At 42.0% G+C, this 19,484-nt stretch overlaps 1 long non-coding RNA gene across 1 annotated transcript in view; it reads left to right on the forward strand.

Annotated features, from left to right (window-relative positions):
• Positions 1 to 18,055, forward strand: part of LOC146961377 (uncharacterized) — a 151,789-nt gene extending 133,734 nt beyond the window's left edge. Inside the window, exon 3 of the long non-coding RNA XR_015035259.1 lies at positions 17,597 to 18,055. This is a non-coding gene — a long non-coding RNA (uncharacterized LOC146961377). The remainder of the gene's footprint in view (positions 1 to 17,596) is intronic.
• The last annotated feature ends 1,429 nt before the right edge of the window (positions 18,056 to 19,484 follow it).

The following is a 19,484-nucleotide window of genomic DNA, read 5'->3' on the forward strand; positions in this document are numbered from 1 at the left end:
CAGAATAGCTGCTGACCCCTCTTACCCTGGACACAAACTCTTCCAGCCCCTCCCCTCTGGCAAAAGGCTCCGGTCCATCCGGACCAGGACCTCATGCCACAAGAACAGTTTCTTCCTCTCTGCAGTCAGCCTAATGAACAATGCCCCAGTTCCCCCTAAATAACCCTAAACCTATCATGTAATGCTATAATGTTAATGTCATCTTTACTCACTACATCTTAGCCTTCTTAACCTTGAATGTATATATAAACCATTAAAAATGTTCCCTGTATAATGTGATTTCACAAAAGTCCTCTGCTACTTCCCGCTAACAGCAGTATTAAAGCCGATTTTCCCCCTCGCTCCCTCATGCACCCAGTGGAATTAGCGCCAACTAGTGGTGCAAACAAATATTATCTGCAGGGCCTTTCTCTAACTGCAAAGGCGCTCTAAATCATCAGTAGTGGCACACAAATTATGAAATGTGCAACATCGGAGAATGGCCATAATTGGTGTATATGGCATTTTTATGGTCCAAATAGTGAATGCATGATAAATATTGTTAAGCTACTCTTGTGCGAAGGTTATCATACCAATTAATAAACTGGACATATATAGGAATAATAAAATAGCAACAAGAATTTGCCCACCCTTTCGATTGCGATTGGTGGTCTGGCTCATGGACTATTATTTCCTTCATGAATACTGGAGCGCTTCTCAAGTTAAGAACTCATCAATCATTGTCAAACCTCGTAACTATCCAATAACAGCTTGAAGAGCCAATACTGGTCACCCAGTCGTAAACATGTAAACAGATTAAACTGCTGACTGTTGCAGGTCGTAGTGTAGTGGTCCCTTCAGCGTTTTCAGCTTTGGCTCTGGACAACTTTGTGACTTACGAACTGTCAGACGTCTTTTTGTACCAACACCACTTCTTATATGAGAAACCAAGCTCAAGCCCATATACCAGCTTCAGAAAAGAGCAGTAAGAATAATAAGCTGTGCTTATCAAAGACATTCTTCACAGCCTCTATTCCTTCAGTCGGGTATCCTCAGTGTTGATCAAGTGAATCATCTTCAGATTGGTTTATTTGTTTATGGTTCCCTAAAAAAACTCCTTCCATCATCTTTTCATTATATATTTGCATACAACTATCAATTTCACACCTATTCCACACGTAACTCTTGTCACCTTAGAACCCAATATTGCTGTACCTCTCAATCACAGTTCTGTATACTTTATCGTGGACCAAGAATATGGAATTTATTACCTGTACATTTTTTTGATTTATCTTTACAACAATTTAGGAGAGCACTAAAGTCTCTCCTGCTAACCAGCCAATACTTTCCACATGGTCTGCCTATCTAAACTGGGATTATTTTATATTTCTTATCATATGTTTATCAAGCTTTTTGTATTGCATTGTACAATGTTAAATCATGTTAAACCATGTTTGTATTTATTATGTATGAACGACTTTTGTACCTCACAAATGTATGCTCATTAGCTTAGAACTGTAGTCGGAGAATGCCACCCCTACAAGCCCCTGGAGGGTTTTTTGGCATTCCCCTTCACATTGTTTTGGATTTTATATGTTATATCTTTTTTAACTTTGATATGTGAAAATAAATAAACAAACAAACAAAACAAACAAACCAAATACCCAAAATATCTGTTACCCTTTCTTTTAATCCAAAACTAAACTAGTCCTCCCTCCGTACCTTCACTGAGAACACCGTCTTCATTACTTTAAAAAGGAGGCAAACACATCTCCTTCCCCATGCTGTGATAATTGGCCGTGTGGGTTTGATGCCTGAAGCCCCCAAAAGCAGGAAACTGCCACGCCGCTATACCGACATCTGACAGAGTTTGGTTTGTTTGGCGGTGCGGTGGGTGGCCGGCCGGGCACAGCAGCGCTCTCAGCTCTGGAGCATGTGTGTGTGCAGGTGAGACGGTTGCCCAAGCAAACACAGGCAGGAGATAAGAGGGTGTAGTACTGTACACCCAGACAAACAGCGTGCATGAGATCACAAAGAGCTCACACACACACTAAACCTGCAGTAAACACATTTTATAGCACATTATAACTCAAAGTGTGTGTCGTTGTGTTTTTGCTTTTCAGTCACGTCTGTTGGTTGTGGTGACATGGTCTGGTTCTGGCGAGGTTATAGTCACCATTGTTGACCTCGGGCTGGCAGACATAACACCTTTTCAATCAACTTTGAGGGATCTGCTCTTTTATACAGTATATAATAAACTCAGTTGTTGAGGTGTTGCATTTGAAAAACTCTGTAACTTCCTGCGCCTTAAAGGGACACTCCACGGAAATTCTTCTCCGTTGAGTCCGAGATGCACGAGGTGCTGCTCTTTTTTGTGGTTTTACCCATCTTGTTTGTTTTGGTTGAGCGGTCGCCGGAGTGTTGCACATGTTATTTCACTGCTATCTATCTATCTATCTATCTATCTATCTATCTATCTATCTATCTATCTATCTATCTATCTATCTATCTATCTATCTATCTATCTATCTATCTATCTATCTATCTATCTATCTATCACAGCTGCATTTAGGTTTGATTCATTACAGTTACAATGAGGAGAAAACACTTCAAAATGTTTCAACGCATCCATAGAAACCTCTAAAAACCACTTTATCAGTTCATTTAGTAATGCTGTTTGTAGAACCAGCAATTATGAAATTATTTGACATATTTATACAGAGACAATGTTGTGACTGAAAAGTGAAAACACTTCCTCTGTTTTAGTGTTTTGGAGATTATTTTGTTGAGGTTTCCATCGGCCTATCCACAGGGTACGAAGGGTTGTAAACGATGTGAATCTTAGTAATCTGCGGCCTTCAGTCGCCGCATCTCACTGAACACCTATGGAGGATTTTGGACCAACGTGTTGGACAGTGTCTCCACCACCATCATCAAAACACCACGTGAGGGAATGTATTTTGGAAGAACAGTGTTCATCCCTCCCAGAGACTCGGAGGACCGACGCCAAGACGCAATGACGTGGGTGTGTGGTGGCACGTGGAGGCCGAGCGAGCGCGCCGTACCAGGACACTCCATGTTGCTTTTTCCTTTCATCTGTCACTCGTCTGTATGTTCTCCCTCGTGTGCTGTCGTAACATACGGTATATCAAAACATTCCTCCCCCTGTTTCACACTCTATATGTCCTCAAATTGGATTTCCACTAGCTTCCCCAAGAAGCGTGCAAATGTGAAGGACTGTTGTGTTTTTTGGGGGGGTTTTTTGCGCGAACGCCATCCGGCCCCGGCGAGGCCACGCAGGAGTTGGCAGAACCCTTAATGCTCTCTCTCTCGCTCTCTTTTTCTCCCCGTTTTGGTCCGGTTTCCACTCACTGCACTTGGCTGCCCCTCGCTGACAAGGCGACGGAAAGGTCCACGCCGACAAACTCTTGAGATTGTCAGCGACTGTCAGAGAGAAAGGAAACAAGCGCTGTTTTATTCGTCTCTGGCCCAAAACGTGGCTCCACTTACTGTCAGGAGAATTTCCTCGGCGCGGCGTGATGAATTCAAGGAGGATCAGTCGCCTCACTCGCGAGGAGGAGGACGGAGTAGGAGGAGGAGGCCGTCTTCTTCACTGCTGCTACCAAAACACCCGGGGACGAGGGAGATCAAAGACCGCGGGAGGAGAAAGGAGGAGCAGACTTCCCTCCCACTTACTGAGCGAACGCAGGGAGCTCTATCACACCGAGTCAGGGCCGGCCCCTGGCATAAACACTCTATGCGGTTGTTTAGGGCCACAGCCGTTAGGTGGGGGGGCCACATGATCAGAAAGGTACCGGGGTTCATTCAAGTCATTTAAACATCCTGAGGTCTGCACGTGCACGCTATGAGCTTTATATGTCATTTGAAGTCAATATTCAGCTTCTTTTATCTCACATTTGAGACATTTGGTGAAAATAGAACGGCAGAATAACAACATTTGTGCTCAAAAAGCAATCTTATAAAATTTCATTTTAGACTTGTTTTCTACACTTATCTATTACTGTATTCATATCCTATTTCAAGCACCAAAACAGTTCATTCTCATGACTGAAGGTGTGTTTTCACAAGGGATTTGAATTTTTTTTCAAAAAGCAGACCTCAAATTTCCAGCATTTGGCCTAAATTATTTCTTTATACAGTGTTCTAGGACAAATTGGCCTCAGTGTGCTTACAGCGGAGGTTCTAATATAAAACACTTGAGTATTGTTACTGCAAGTATCTTAAAAAGATCAATTTAAGAAAATATGTAAAAGTTGAGAAAATGGCCTCAAACCTCAGAGGGCATCAACACGTCTGTATTCAGTTTTAACCAGTGATTTGGTGTTTGCGCTTAGAGTGCAGGGCCACAAACAAAAATCTTGTTTAGGGGCCACCAAAATCCTAGGGCCGGCCCTGCTCCAAGTAGAGGGGGGCGATTAGATTGCAGAGGACGCCGTCATCTGGGTAAACACGAGTCACCATGGTGACCTGTGTGGAATCTCCTCCGGACACCATGTGTGTCTCGCCGTGAGGCCGGAGTTGTTTTTCAGATGCTCTGAGAATAGGGATTTTGTAGGCGTTGAACTCCCCTTCCTCCACTTCACTTCTCTTCAAAATGGGTTTCGCTTATTGCTGCTTCAACTTCGACGTTTGACCTTCACGACGCACAGATTCATCATCCTGCGCAGTGACGTGCAGGATGATGGATATGTGCAGGGTCGGACAGCAGCAGGCTGTTTTCACATCCACCTGCTGCAGCGGGGAAATGATTTTACAAGTTCATTTCACTTCAGACCTTTATTGGTCCAAAAGAGGAAATTATTTTTGCAGCAAGGCAAAACAAAAGACATTAGCCAACAATTATACAATTTTATGCGCTAATAGTGTGCATCCAATCCAGAATAAAATGGAGAACGTATCATAAAAACAGTAACAAGAGAGATAAGTAAGCACTTCCTGTCTGGAGCACTAATAAGAAAGATAAAATTGATAAACAGGATGAATCAATGAATGTTGCTCTTCATTTTTGTACATTTGTATGAGGAGGTCAGATTCCTGTGGGAGAACGTGGCATAGCACAGGTCTGATGCGTACTTAACTATTCCAACGAACCATTTTTTACTCATACATAACAAGAATGTACTCGCTACAGTACCTGTTGCAACACTTTCCTCTCCATTTGCTGTATAATTTGTACCAAATTGCGTGGGCTTGTCCTGGAAAAATACCCACGAATCTAGAGCTAAATACCAGATAAAATTATGAGGAAAGTTCGCCGGAATTTGGCTGGAAAAATAGTGGACCCACCGGGAAATGAATTATTTACCGATATCTGGGAAACTGAAGAAAAACAAAAATTTGGGTGAATTGTACTCATGTTGTCAGAGTGTGTATACAATAAATTCTCCAGAAAACATGTTATTTAGCTCATTTAGTCAGAAAAGCTGTTGACCAAATGGAAGTTTTTTGTGTTCTGGCACCGTCGGTTGTATTTTCTCTTTATAACACTTTGTCAAAACAATCAATATTTCACTGCAGCGTCAGAGTCTAATTAACACGGAATACAGCTTCACTGGAAGTCATCAACAGCAGCCAAAACATTTATTTTACCCACTAATTCTCGTGTAAAAGCCTGAGTCATTACTACGGCTCTAACTTCTGACAGACTGGATTTGAGGTTTGACACTTGTGTGCGTGTGTTTGCAGTGTGTTTCCCTGTGAAACAGCATAAACAGGAAATGTTGGTTTGTTACCACGTTGCGATGATTGACAGAGGAGCACAAGCTGACAGGAGCTGTTAACAGTTTGCAGATATCCAGCCTATAAACAAAAAGTAAAACACATGACAATGGAGATAATAATGTTAGTGATGCAAACAAGAACGAAGAACCATAATAATTGATTTCACACCATTAGTCTTTCACACATATAATTAAAATTTTAGACAATGGAAGTAAGAAAATGCAGCTGACAGTTGCACTTGTTCAAACTAATGTACTGTATGCACTGTACTGTACTCGTTTCCTGGTGTTACACAGGAAATGAGGAGGCAGTTTACAATCGTGGCTTGTTTTGGATACAGAGAGGAACTGAACAATCATCATTTAACTTTGATGGCTCCCATGACTAAACAAAGAAAATAGGTCAGTGAAGAGAGAGTCAAACATCAACAGAAACAGGTAGCAGAGCCGAAAACACTGTTGTTGCAATGGAAGTGCAGAGTACAGCAGTGAACAGTGAAGTTTGATATTTTAATCTAAAGAGGAACTATGCAAGATTTGCACCTTAATTAAACAGCTTCAGAGTAATTGTGATGGACTTATTATGGGGAGAAAGGAGGCTCTCTGCTTTCCACCTTGTGTCTCTTGTCTGAAAACCAACCTTGCAAGTGTCTTAGATCTCTTCTTGGACTACAGAGCTACAACACAAACACGCCCGGTGATCCGTAATCTCTTGTAAACATTACCCACCTCGGTAGACATCCCTCCACAGATTGCCTTTTCGCAGGTTTTGTTGAAAACAAATGCACATGGTCGGGGGGGAGGGAGGAGGTTAAGCTGTGAGTTTTTATGGCAGTCAAAACATGCACTCCTAAACTGTAGGGGGAGCTCTGTAGAGAAAAAAGCAACAGGACTTTAATGGTTCACCTTTAACTACGAACTCTAACCCCAAAAAGTAGCCTTTTTAAAGCAGCTGCAATCCATAATTTTTTAAAGCTTATCAATCGATTGACTTTAGTGTCTGTAGGTAATCACAATTAATTGCAAATTGACTGCACAAAAACAAAACGAGCATTGATTGCAAATTAAAAATGCTAAGAATGTGTCATTAAAGCAGAAGTAAGCGATCCGGTCGTTTTGGCTAATGCTGCGTTCCAGGTAGGCTTTTGAAACCGTAAATTACAGCTTCAAGTCACGACTTACGACTTTGTAGCGTTCCAGGCAACCCACTCCTGTTTTTCCGACCTGTTTTACCTGTGAAAGTCACTATAACGGCCACTCGTAACTTCCGACCCGTGAACTCACACCAGATCGAACTGGTACGACTTCACAGGTCGGAAAAACACTAGTTAGGGGCTGCCTTGAACACACCATAACGTCTTGTCAGCTGATGGAGTTAGCAGCCCCCGCCCTCGTCATGGATCTATTGGTCCTCGTCCCTACGTCACCATATTCAGGCGCATCCCTTGGCTGCACACACAGCCCTGCATGCCGTTCTCTCTCCTCATTGGATAAAGGTTGTAGGATACGAGAAAAGTTTTCTCCTCGGCTCAGAGCAGAGCAGAGGGACTGACAGACCCGTGTTTCGGTCCAAACACTCTATATAAGTGATTGCTGTCGGAAGATATAACTATTTAAGACTTATATTAACACAAAAATATCGCTTACTTCTGCTTTAAAAGGAATTTGAGTATTCTTTGTCACAGTGATGAATTGAACCTGACTCCATGGTTCCCTTCATATAAACTACATGTTTTAGTGTCTTTCAGCTCGTTGTTTTGGTAACTTTGCTGTGGCTTCCTCTCTGTTTTCAGTTGCAGCACCGACCCTGGATCTGCTGCTGTTTTCTGCTAAAACAATCTGTAATAATCCCACTGTACACATCCGTCCAACAAACAACAGACAGGCACAGTTAATGACAAGCTGTTGAACATAGTGAAGCGTTTAGCAGCTAAAGAGCCAGATGTTTCCCTCAGGAGATTGTGGAGAGGAAAACATCGAGGAGGCAGTCAATACTGGACTTACTGTATGTTCATCAGTCATGTGTGCAAGTAGCTTGTGATTAGGACGGATTCAGACAAAGACATTGTTCTGTTGAAGGTTTTTCCTCTGAGCTGTAAAATCACACCAGTTGGCGTCTGTTACTGCACCTCTCTGAAATAATTTTCTCTCGTTAGCTCGCTGGCTGCGGTTGTACTAATCATTAATATGATTACATTCACACCTCTGCCAGTTGTAAAATGAGCTTTGCCTGCGTTTATCATCACGAGTTCATCTGTAGCGCTCCTTTCTAGGATGACCTTGGCATTTATTTTAAATGTGGGCGAAGCCACATGTGGAGCCATTGTGTGGAAATGTGTTGCAATAGCAGTCGTGATTATTGGATCTGGAGAAAAAACATGGTATTTTTTAATTTTCTATGCGGTACTGAATGCTAATACAATTGTGTTTTTTTAAACTGTGGTTGAGTTATATAAATCAAAGTGGCTCAAAGAAATAAGCCAAACGGATCTTTTTCCAAGAGTACTGATCTTATTGCATTACATTTAAATGTCATTTTATTTGAGTCGGGCAGAAATGGAAATAATTCCCCTCTTTTACTATGTGTGTTTTCCTTCCATTCACTTTCTCCAAAAGACTTGAGGAGATCCCGTCTGTGAAGCCAAGCTCTTGCATTAGTTCTCCAACTCTGTAGATGCCACAATAAAACACTGATGCTGCGCTAATAGATGAATTATGAGTCAGTGGGCAGCAGGTCATGGACAAGTCAACGGCCCCAAGGGGTACTTGAACTTGTACTTTGCAGTCATTTTGCGTCTCTTTGTGGTTTGTGGCTTTTGTCGATTGTTGTATTTGTGGTTAGGGTTAGGGTTCTTTGTTGTTGCTTTGCATTTTTTAAGTTGTTTTATGCCTCTTTGTGGTCGTTTTGCGTGTCTTTCTCGTTATTTTATAGGTCATTATAGTCAATTTGCCTCCTGTGTCTATGGTTACTGTATAATCTTCGTTAACAATCATAAGATCTCATTTAAGCTTCACACTTTGACCCTTTTCTGCAGCTTTTCTCTTGTGTATCCATATTTTGGTGTGAGAACAGTTGCTCTAAACGCTGCTTCTGTTCACATGCAGAGTCTCCTGTGTATTTCCTGGTATGTATGGCTGGCTCGACTCAAAACAGCCAACATCCCCCAGACAGTGATGTCACTGATTAGTCTGTTAATCAGCGTTTAGACCATTTGATCCTCCTGTGAGGTTTTCCAAGGCCGAGGCATTTGTGCCACAGATTGGAGCTTTGTGTTTTTCATCACGTTGACTTTTCATGGACTCCCTGATAAGGAAACCCAGAGAAACTGTTTGTTGTTCTCTGCAATTAAGGCAACAATTGAGTGTTTTTCAATTATTTTTTCTGGGTAATTATCCATTAAATGTTGAAAAGAACATTTCCATCACCTAATGGTTGACACCAAGGTTAAATTTCAATTATTTAGATTTTCTGAAGTAGGCCTATGTTTGTTTGGTGAACAAAATGTCTAATAACTGAATGGGCCACAAAACCTAGCCCTAAACATTTACAGTTGAGAAACTGAAAGAAGTTGTTGGTTTCCAAAAAACTCTACGCATTGATTGATTTCATGCTGATCAACTTATTGATTCAGCTCTTTTTCGGATTGCTGTTGTCGGAGCTGTTGGTTTTGTCCAACAAACAACTCAACATCCAGTAATTTTCTACATTTGAGAGGCTGGGAGGGCAAATAATTTACTATTTTACTTCTTTATCATAAAACAAACAGAACTCATAGGTGTTGTGCGGTGACAGCTCAACACAGGAAGACATCTGGGCATGTGCAGAACACATTAACAGGAACAAGTATCATGAACGAATGGAACGGCAGGGTCTGAATGCGGACTTTATAGACCAGCCTATAAAATGTGTCTACAGTGTTAAATCCATTCGAGCAGACTGTGATCCGACTGCATTTAATACATGCTCACTCGCAGAATCAGCACATCTGACTTGCACTAAGAAAAAGTGACACAGAGATGTTCCTCTTCCTCTTTCATCCAGAAGGCTGTAACTCATGTAACAGCCAGTAGTCTAGTGTTTGTAACTTTTCATAGACCCATCTCAGCCAATTCAGACCAGAGAGAGCAGTGGTATGTTTTTCTTCTTCTTCCCAGTCCAGTTTATCATCTTACAACCCCTCAGTTATGAGATGATCCCGTGATGCCTTCAGGGTGGTCCGACCAACTGGAAACATCTGCAGTGGTTCCACTTGGGAACCGCTAATCTGCAGTTTTCTGAATCCCTGCACATATCTACACCTGATGCCACAAGAACTGACAAAGAAGTCATGTTAAATACTTTGCATAATTTCACAATAAAAGCAAATCTACTTTTAGTTTGAAATTCCCCATAGAAAAAAGCATTGATCTTCAGATGCAACCCATTCAGTAGACTTTGGGAGATGAACAGACAACTGGATGAATTCCAGATGCCACTTGTGAACAAGTATTTCATTGAAGTACTTTCCAGTTCTGACTTCTTCAATAGTCATCAATACTGTAAAAGAAATGTTGTTCATGCTCTGAACGATCCATAACTGTGAGTACTTCCTCCTTCATAGGACACTAATTGACCCAAACCACTGTGGTTCAGCCTCAAGCCAACAGCTTGAAGCCCGACAACATGGATTCTCACTTTCAAGAAATCCGGCTGCCTGGCAAAGCTACATGACAAAAGTTAGGTCTAGGACAAAAACTTCTCCTTCTTTTATCAATTTGAAGTCACTTGTAGACTGCACTAGCTTTAAAGGAGACATATTATGCCCCCTTTTCCACAAATTAAAATAGTTCCCAGGTGTCTTAAAGACATGTCTGTGACATGCTTCGGTCAAAATACCCCAAGGATCAAACATCTCAGCTCTTTTCATTTGCTCAAAACAGCCCTGTTCAGAACGGCTGGTTTCAGTACATGTCCCTTTAAATGCAAATGAGCCACTGCTCACCTGCCCCGCCCCTTCTACCGGTACCGGTACTCACAGGTAGGGGTGGTATTATGCAAATTCGAAAACTAATGACATTATTGTCTGACAACTGAGGGAACAGCTCGTAAAACTACATGGATTTCAACCTCGGGAGCCTGAAAATTACAGATTTTCTTGTCAATTCTCACATTTTGTGGACCCAAAGGCAAGACAAACACCCAAATATATGTTAAAGAGCCTCCAAAAAGTGATATTTCCACAATATGTCCCCTTTACTAAGATGTACTGTATTTGGTGAAGTGGTCCTTTAAATGACCTGTGTATACCATTGCCTCTGTATAATCCCACCGCTTTACCTACAAAAACAAGCAGGAGGAAAGTCTAACTCTGTGTGGTAGTAAACAAAACGCAGGATCGTATTTTATCTTGGCAAAGGGAAAGGTCAGATTCCAGGCCCACTGACCTGTGAGTACCTGCTGCCAGCTGCTAATCAGCCTCGGCCCGGACCGACCAGCTCACAGCAGCTCCGCCAGCCAGCCCATCATCATCATCATCATCATCATCATCGGCAGCAGCAGCAGCAGCAGCAGCGATGGGAAGCGAGGTTTCCACCACGTTCTGTCTAAATGCTTTCAGATGAAAAAGTTCCTGACGTAGGCAAGCTTGAGCAAACGCCAGTTACGCTGCATTCATGGCTTTCCATCTGCCCGAGTGCAGTGCACCACTCTCATTTCAAGTCCTTCGGTTTCTGTCGGGCAAATTCCCACACACAGTGAGTTTGTTGAGGTTTTCTGTCGACCTTGTGTTTGAGGATTCAGGAACGGGATTGAAACGATAAAAGGATTTAAAAAAACTCTATGGTCTTTGTTATTCTTGAATATGGCATGAGTTGTTGTTTATCAGTCATGAGAAAGTACATCTTGTGTCTTTGGACTATTTTAATTAAGTCAATCAAACAGTAACTGCAATAGATTATAGAGGAAGGAAGCGTGGTTAAAAGCCTTGGACAGCTTCTTTGTGTTTGTTGTGACTGGTGTGCGTGATGGTTTGAGTCGTAACAGCATTATGCAAATTGTCTGGGGTTTTTTTGCAGGGATATTTCGTGTAGGCTATCTTCCACCACATCAGTGATTAGTGTTGACAGGATAATTAATGATAATTGGGATCATCACTCAGGGTGCTCTCGCTTCAAAACAAAAACAGTCTGTTCCAAAACAACACGTGGAGTGTGGAAGGCAGCAGCCAGGATCGCTGCCAGAGGGAACAATGGTGACTTTGTGTTTCTGGTTTAGCTTAGTCAGCCTCACTGTGTTCCTGTGATCACCTCCTGCTCCTCCTCAACTGTGGGCATTCCTGGCATACTGCGAGTCTGAAGGGTAGGACACTGGGACTGAGTTTGAATAACATATTTTTATTGATATTAACACTGAATCGAGGGCTGACAGAGACAATTTAGCATCTCTAAGCTGTCATTTATCATAAGAGTGCATGCAGTTTCAATTAAATTAGTGGTAGAGATCAGTGAATACTTACCTTAAAGGGATAGTTCAACATTTTGGCAAATTGGCCCATTGCCATAATCGATAGCAGTAGGTTCGTTACCTTTATTTGTTGTGCAAGCTATTTTTAGAACGGCGGAGCAGAACCGCAAGCTGCTCAGAGCTATGCTACGGAGGCTAATGGGATTTCTTGGTTTCCCTCATCAAACTCATCAAATACACAATCCAACAGCTCCAAAACACTCTCATGGACAAGTTGTGACCTGCACATTCACCACGCTATGAGATAATAACGGAACGTTACTAGATGGAGTTGTTTTCGAGGTAAATACAGAGACTGCTTGCAGAAAAACTGTCCCTGAAGGCAACGCGCATCAGTAGTTTTGCATGAATTTGCCTCTAAAACAACTCTGTCTTGTAACGAAACTATGCTATAATAAAAAATATTTGTGCAAGTCACGCAGTGTGCGTGATTCCTCTCTTCACAAATAAGTCTGGCTCATCTGATCCTAGTCCGATGTGCGAAGACGCCTTTTACTCAGAACTCTTTATAGAAAAGTTTGTTGATATAAACATAAATATGATGTCAGAGAACTACTGCAGAACAGCTGGACGGACATCAGACGGGAACTAAATGTGAGTTGGACGACAGAGAAGGAGAAGGCCGGTTTGGTCACACCCTCTAGTGGACACTCAACGAGACATTAAAAAAAAAGATAAAAGATGAGGATGCTGTGACCAACACTTTACTGTGACTTCACTGTGAATTTGCTAAAGTATAACTTGCCAAAACACTGGCCGTAAACACACAAGCAGACAGTTATATTGGGGGCGAATGTGACGTGCTGACAGCAGTTATGTGAAAATATCTTGATCTTTAACGGTTTGTCTCCTGGCGCCGTATCAGAGGCTGTCACAATGGTCCTGTGGTTTATAGCTTACACTTACTACAAGAGTCGGTCAAAGCTGCAGAAACACAGGTGCAGCTCTGACCCAAAAATGGGCACGAAAAATACTGCAGGCTGCTGCCAAATCTACATAAACCCAACCTCAAATGTGCCGTCTCACCCACTGTGGCACAATGGGGTTTGAATGAAATGAAACCATGAAATTACCAAACAGGCACCAGCATGAAAACAGCTGCCACTTTTATGAGGGCTTGCGTAGCATCGGGCTCGCCTGTGGGAAGCTCAGAGGAGGAAAACATGAGAGCACAGATATCACGTATGTACGGCGTTGACAAGGACAATATCAGTATCAAGTCTGATAGTGTGTATCCGTCCAGAAATGTACAACACAGACAACACAGCGCTGCCTTTCTCTCACACGGAGCTGTGACATAATTGATGTCTTCCTCTGAGGATGACACTGACACTGCACTCATTCCTCAGCGTGTTTGGGAAACCCTCGTGCCCATATAAGGACAGAGCCAGCTGCCAAATAAAGGAGCTGTCCGTTTTCCCATGGAGGTCGCTGGGCTGAGACGGCTTTCACCCCGTCGTCTCGCTCCTTTTGTTGCAGCAGAAAGGATGACGGTGCTGTTTTCTATATACACTATTACAGAGGCGGGCACAGTCGAACTGTCACAGCACAAAGACAGAGGCTGTAGCTGCTTTTAGCAACGAGGGCCAAGGCTCTAAAAGTTGGTCAGTTGGGTGGTCCACCACCACTAAGGTCCGGACTCTTAATTGCACAGTACAGGACCTGTGAGCCTCTGCTTCTGTTTCTCCCTCAGCGTTCTGGGTTATAAATCAACTACTCGCTTCCTTTTCAGAAACATGTCAAACCAGTTTGTTTTTGGTTTAGTACCAGGCTGCTGAACATCCTTAATGATGCCAATATACATCCTTTCAAAACAGTTTGAAATGACTCACTTTATCGATGATTCAAGCAGAAGTCAAACGGAGAAATGCTGAATGTCTAAAGATGAAAAGAAAAACACATCATCAATCATAATCTGGTGTTTTTTTTTTCCTTTTTGCGTGTTGTAACAAATTAAATCTCACTCCTGATTTTACTCAACCAGTCCAGCATTATTTTGCAGCCTCACTACAATTTCACTCTTTCTCCGTAATAAAACCACACAGGAGCCAATTTCTGTGTAACACAAACTCCTGTGTATTTACTGTTGGAGGTTTACCTGCCAAGTTGTACGTACAATATGTCAAGGCTCAGCGGGAATTGCATTGAAGCAGCCAATACTGTGAACACTCTGCAGAGCCGAATCTCACAATAAATAATAATTGTGTTTATTCACGTGAACCCGGCTTCGTCCTTAGAAGCCAATGAAATGGGCGAGTGCCTTATTTGGCAGCGTGCGCTCAGGTTACTGGGTTTCTGAGAACAGCGAGCGCCGATTCCGAAGCACGAGCGAGATAAAGTTTAACGAAGGTGACAAAGCATGCGGTCACAGGTCGCATGCAGGAAAAGCCCCACGCAGCGTTTAACCATCAAGTTTCTGTTTCAGCGGGGGGTTCGCATTCTCAACAGCTGATTATCAATTCACTCTGGTGCACAGCATTCAGTATCATATTTGGCATGGTTTCAGTCACACAATGTTACCTCAGGTGTGTCACCAGCTTAACTTTTAGGGAATGATTACACTCAAGTCTCATACACTCATGACGATGACTGATAGGAACGACAGTATCGAGATCTTCCTGTTGACGTTGGACATGGAGCCAAATCCAAAAACATATCTATGGAAACCTGACTTTCAAGTGCAGATAATTGCTCTCCTGATTTTATTTTTCCTGTAATATTCAGCGGGTTGGACTCAGATCAGAGCAGAAAATATGAATGAATTCACTGTTTGCTTTCCTGGAATACCATATTAATAGTTTTTCTGGGAAGAGGCACTTTATCAGTCATAGTCACATCACATCCAGATGAATTAAAACAGAAGGATTCACTTGGCCAGGTTTTACAGATGGAGTAATGACTGTGTCCCAGAGTGCAGGCGGGCGTCTCGACATCTGATGAACATCTCCATCATCTCCTCACGTACAGTCTCTGAGGTCAAATCACAATCTGTCATAGTGAGGCTTCACCTCACAAATGACAGACTGCTCATTTCCTTCTTCCCTCTATTTTTTATGGCTCTTATTCATCACATGTCTGCACCGTTCCCCTCTGCATTCATTATCCACTCACCTGCGGTCCAGCATCAACAGATATTCTGTTTATTACACTTTTCTTTTTAATCACATGAGACAAAGAAAATCAGTGATCCGTTTTCTGGCGGATCGATTACTTGCCTTATTCTAGTGGTCAAATTTTCCACCCACCTTTAAAGACGGTCACCTTCAACCTCTACTGATGAGCTGGTAAACAACTTGTCACATAAACCGAGCAACACAAACAGGAAATTATACTTGTACTATAATGCTCCCTATATACCATACCATACCAACTTTATTTATAAAGCACTAACAAAAACCCAGTGGACCAAAGTGCTGTACAAAACCACACATAAAATATACAATTGGTATAAGACACAAAATGTACATAAAACATAACAGAATAAAATAATAAAGAATAAAATAAAGTGCATTTAAAATAAAACCAATAAAACAATTAAAACATAGCGCATAGGTAAATTAGTCAAACAATAAATAACTAACAGCAGATTAAAAGACATCAATTTAAAACGGGGTCAAAGGTGTGACTTGCTGTGATTACTTGAATGCACTTTGACAAGGAACAGGAAGTGAAAGAAGTAAAAGGCTCTTGAAATTAGTTTCAGTGAGTGTTTGACAGTGTAGGTTTTGTTGACGATACTGTAGAGGAACATTAACATCTGTCCAACATGTTAAATCCAGAAACCTAACTTTGAAGGATGGGCATCAAAACCTTATGTCAGTGTTACATAAAGGAGAGGATATTATGCCCCTTTTCCACAAATTAAAATAGTTCCCAGGTGTTTTAAAGACATGTCTGTGACATGCTTTGGTCAAAATACCTCAAGGATCAAACATCTCTTTTCATACTCTCAAAACAGCCCTGTTCAGAACGGCTGGTTTCAGTCCCTGTCCCTTTAAATACAAATGAAGCACTGCTCGCCCCTTCTACCAGTAAAGGTAGGGGTGGTATTATGCAAATTATAATAATCATTGTCAGACAACCGAAGGAACAGCTCCTAAAACTGATGTTTTTGTCAATTCTCACATTTTGGGGGCCAGAAGGTAAGACAAACACCCAAATATATGTTAAAGAGCTTTCAAAAAGTGATATTTCCATAATATGTTCCCTTAAATGTGAATGTCTGTTAGATATCAGAAAAGGATGTTTCATTTCCAAGAAACAGCATCACAAACTCTGAGCAGCTCTGTCTCATCCTCACATCAAAAAAAGCCACGTGATGTGATGCCCTCTTCTTCCTACACCATGTACACACTCAGGTAAGATGTGCATGATTTACAGTCTTCTCACCATCTACGGCCGCCTGGAGGTTCACACTGCAGGTACATTCCAGGAAGTGGGGGTCTATATGAGCTCCATCTTGGGTTTTTTATTAGCAGTAAAGCCTTTAACAGTCCTCCCAGAGAGAGACCACTGCTGCAGCAGATCCTCCACTCTTATTGAAGTCGGGAAGCAAAATGGTGGCCTCACAGATTTTGACGATGTTGAGGAGTTCATGGATGCGTGGTTGGGTGTGACTCAGACATGTGGTAGCAAACTGGCTGCCAGGCAAAAGTATAATACAGAACATGCCTGTGAGATGGGATTATGTCATCTATCTTCAGTATGTGGCCTACTTTTTGCATGATGCCGTAGAGGTTTTGTGTGAGAAAGGTCGAAATAAAACGTATAAGCTGTGGCGTTTTATTTGCCAGATTTGCTGGTATTCATCAAACTTGTTGCCGTCCTAACGACTTAATGGCAACTTTTGAGAAACATTTTACTGCGGAGACTCTGAAGCCAAAGCTGGACTTCTATGAATAAGTTTCAAAACTTTCATACCTCACATCACCGGTTTCACAACTCCGTGGAGAAGTGCACCTCACCCCTCGCTAAGTGATCCATCATCTCATTTACAAATCAAAGTAAGTATTTTTGGTCATAAAGGGACACTCTATGCAGTTTCAGCTTGCCCACTCCTCCCCACGCATCCACCCAGCCCCTCTCTGACGGCCTTTTTCCTTTCCACCAGGGCAGGGTCACCTACAGTGCCTCCCGTGTTCGCTTCCCTTTGAAGAACTATTTTGATGGGGAATGGTGTTTTCCGTGTGTTAAACATTTCAAAGCCGGGGTGGCGAAGGCGATCAAAGCAAATCTTTGGGCACATGACTCCCACTACCCTCAAGTCTCTCCACTCTCCCACTCACTCTCACTCTCTCCTCTCAGCCTCGTAAACCGGAGAGGAAGATGTTTTGGTCAGACGCCTTAAGACCTTTTCTTCCTCCTTCTTCTCCAGTGGCTGCAGCCTGATCCAATGTTGATGAGACAATGGTGATGACACCTACTCGCCCTTGCTGCCGTCTTTTGATAGTAAAGTCCGGGCTTTCCTCAGGAATCTGCCCAGGCATGGCTGTCTATCCCCGTCTTTGAACATGCAGCAGGTTCCCATTAGGAAGACTTGGGGGGAAACAACTGGGTGCGAGGGGATGGGAGGAGGGGGAGCCCTAAACTTTATGAGGCCCGCTCCTCATCCTATTGTTTTAAGGTGCAAGACAAAGAGTAGCGGGGTACAATTTAGGAGATGCAGAGACAAAACAGATGCATGGAAATCCACGAGCCTAAAGATGTTTGAACCCTGACATGTGGGGTGAAAGAGAAAGGATGGGAAGAATTTATTACTCGGGAAGAGATACAGGGAGGATCTCTGCAGACTGGCTATTACAGCTGAGGAGGATGTCATAAGTGCACACTTCCCAGATTCTCCACGGAGTCATGTTTTTAAACCAGCAGAGTTCCTGCACTTATCTCCATCTGGACACCCAAATATCTCTTTATCCAGAAATATGGACGATGGCTTGGACCATGATTTTGGACTAATGTTTGTCCCATTAACAAGCCTGAGGATGTCTGTTTCGTATCTTAGTGTCTTTTACTTTTATATCCTTAAAGGACTTGTCATATAGGAAATGACCTTATCTTTATTATTTGGGGTTCATTGAGAAGTTCACTAACACTCTCATGCCTCTGCTACTTTTCAAACAGTACAGTATAACGCTTACATGATGAATATATTAGTAAACAGTATTAGTATTTTTAATAGACTGTAGCATTAATAAGCTAAAGTCTGATATTTTTTAGCTCTAGTTCTTGTTTGGTGATCACAGACAATTAGGTTTTTCTTCTTTACCTTGACATGTTTTAAAGGCTGTCACCACCCTTCTGATGAAGACGGATGAGCCGTCGAATCATGTCAAGGCAAAAATTAATTGTCTGTGATAAACGAACAAGAAGTCTTTATAATCCCGAAGACATAATGAACGTTTTCAGTGTTTTTAAACTCTCTTTTGGTCTCCACCATGCACCAACTCCTTAGGGAAACATCTGGCCCCACAGCTGTCCCATCTTCCACTGTGTTCTCCAGCTTGTTGCTGACTGTGTCCGTCTGCCGTGCTGGGCAGGTTGTGTACAGAGGTTTTTCACTGGAAACAGGTGCATGCTGTGGATGGAAATCAAGCAGATGATGACAGAAAGAGTGACGTAAAATAAAAACAATTAGCTGAAAGATGCTAAAATGCAGGAAATGTAGAGTTTAAGTCATAAGACTAACACTAACACTTCTAACTTTACATATTTTTTCGAGGTCAATACAGAATCATATTAAAAGTAATATATATATAAACCCTTACCATATAAATATAAAAATGATTAGAGCAGCTTTAAGTGTTTTAATGTTTTAGTTGTGTGGTCATTTGGATTATGAAACAATACTGGATTAGCAATCGTTTAGCCTCATGAGAACCTCTGTACAGCTGTGTGCTATTTCAGAAGGTCTTGCAATTTTACTGTAATTTTCCAATTACGTCTCAATCCACAGCCTTTAGGCAAACTAAACATTGACGTTTTTGTACCTTTTTCCGAAACGCATTAGTTCACAAACAGCCTCACAAACGTGTTCAGCTTTCACGTGTCACCTTTGAACCTGCATCTGAGATTAAAAAAAAAAGAGACAGTCTGTTGGAAAATGCATCCTTCATCAACAAATTCCCTCAAGGATGAGCAGGGAGTGTTGTCCAAAAAGAGACAAAGCCTTTGAGATGACCGAAGTCTTCTCGCACAAAAAAAACAAACAAAAAAAAACACTTGGGAGTGTGAGAGTGAAAACAACTGGTGGAGGAAGGTTTAGT

The sequence above is a fragment of the Trachurus japonicus genome, chromosome 24 (genome assembly GCF_045865225.1).
Source record: "Trachurus japonicus isolate A0001 chromosome 24, Traja_1.0".
NCBI classification, from domain to species: domain Eukaryota; kingdom Metazoa; phylum Chordata; class Actinopteri; order Carangiformes; family Carangidae; genus Trachurus; species Trachurus japonicus.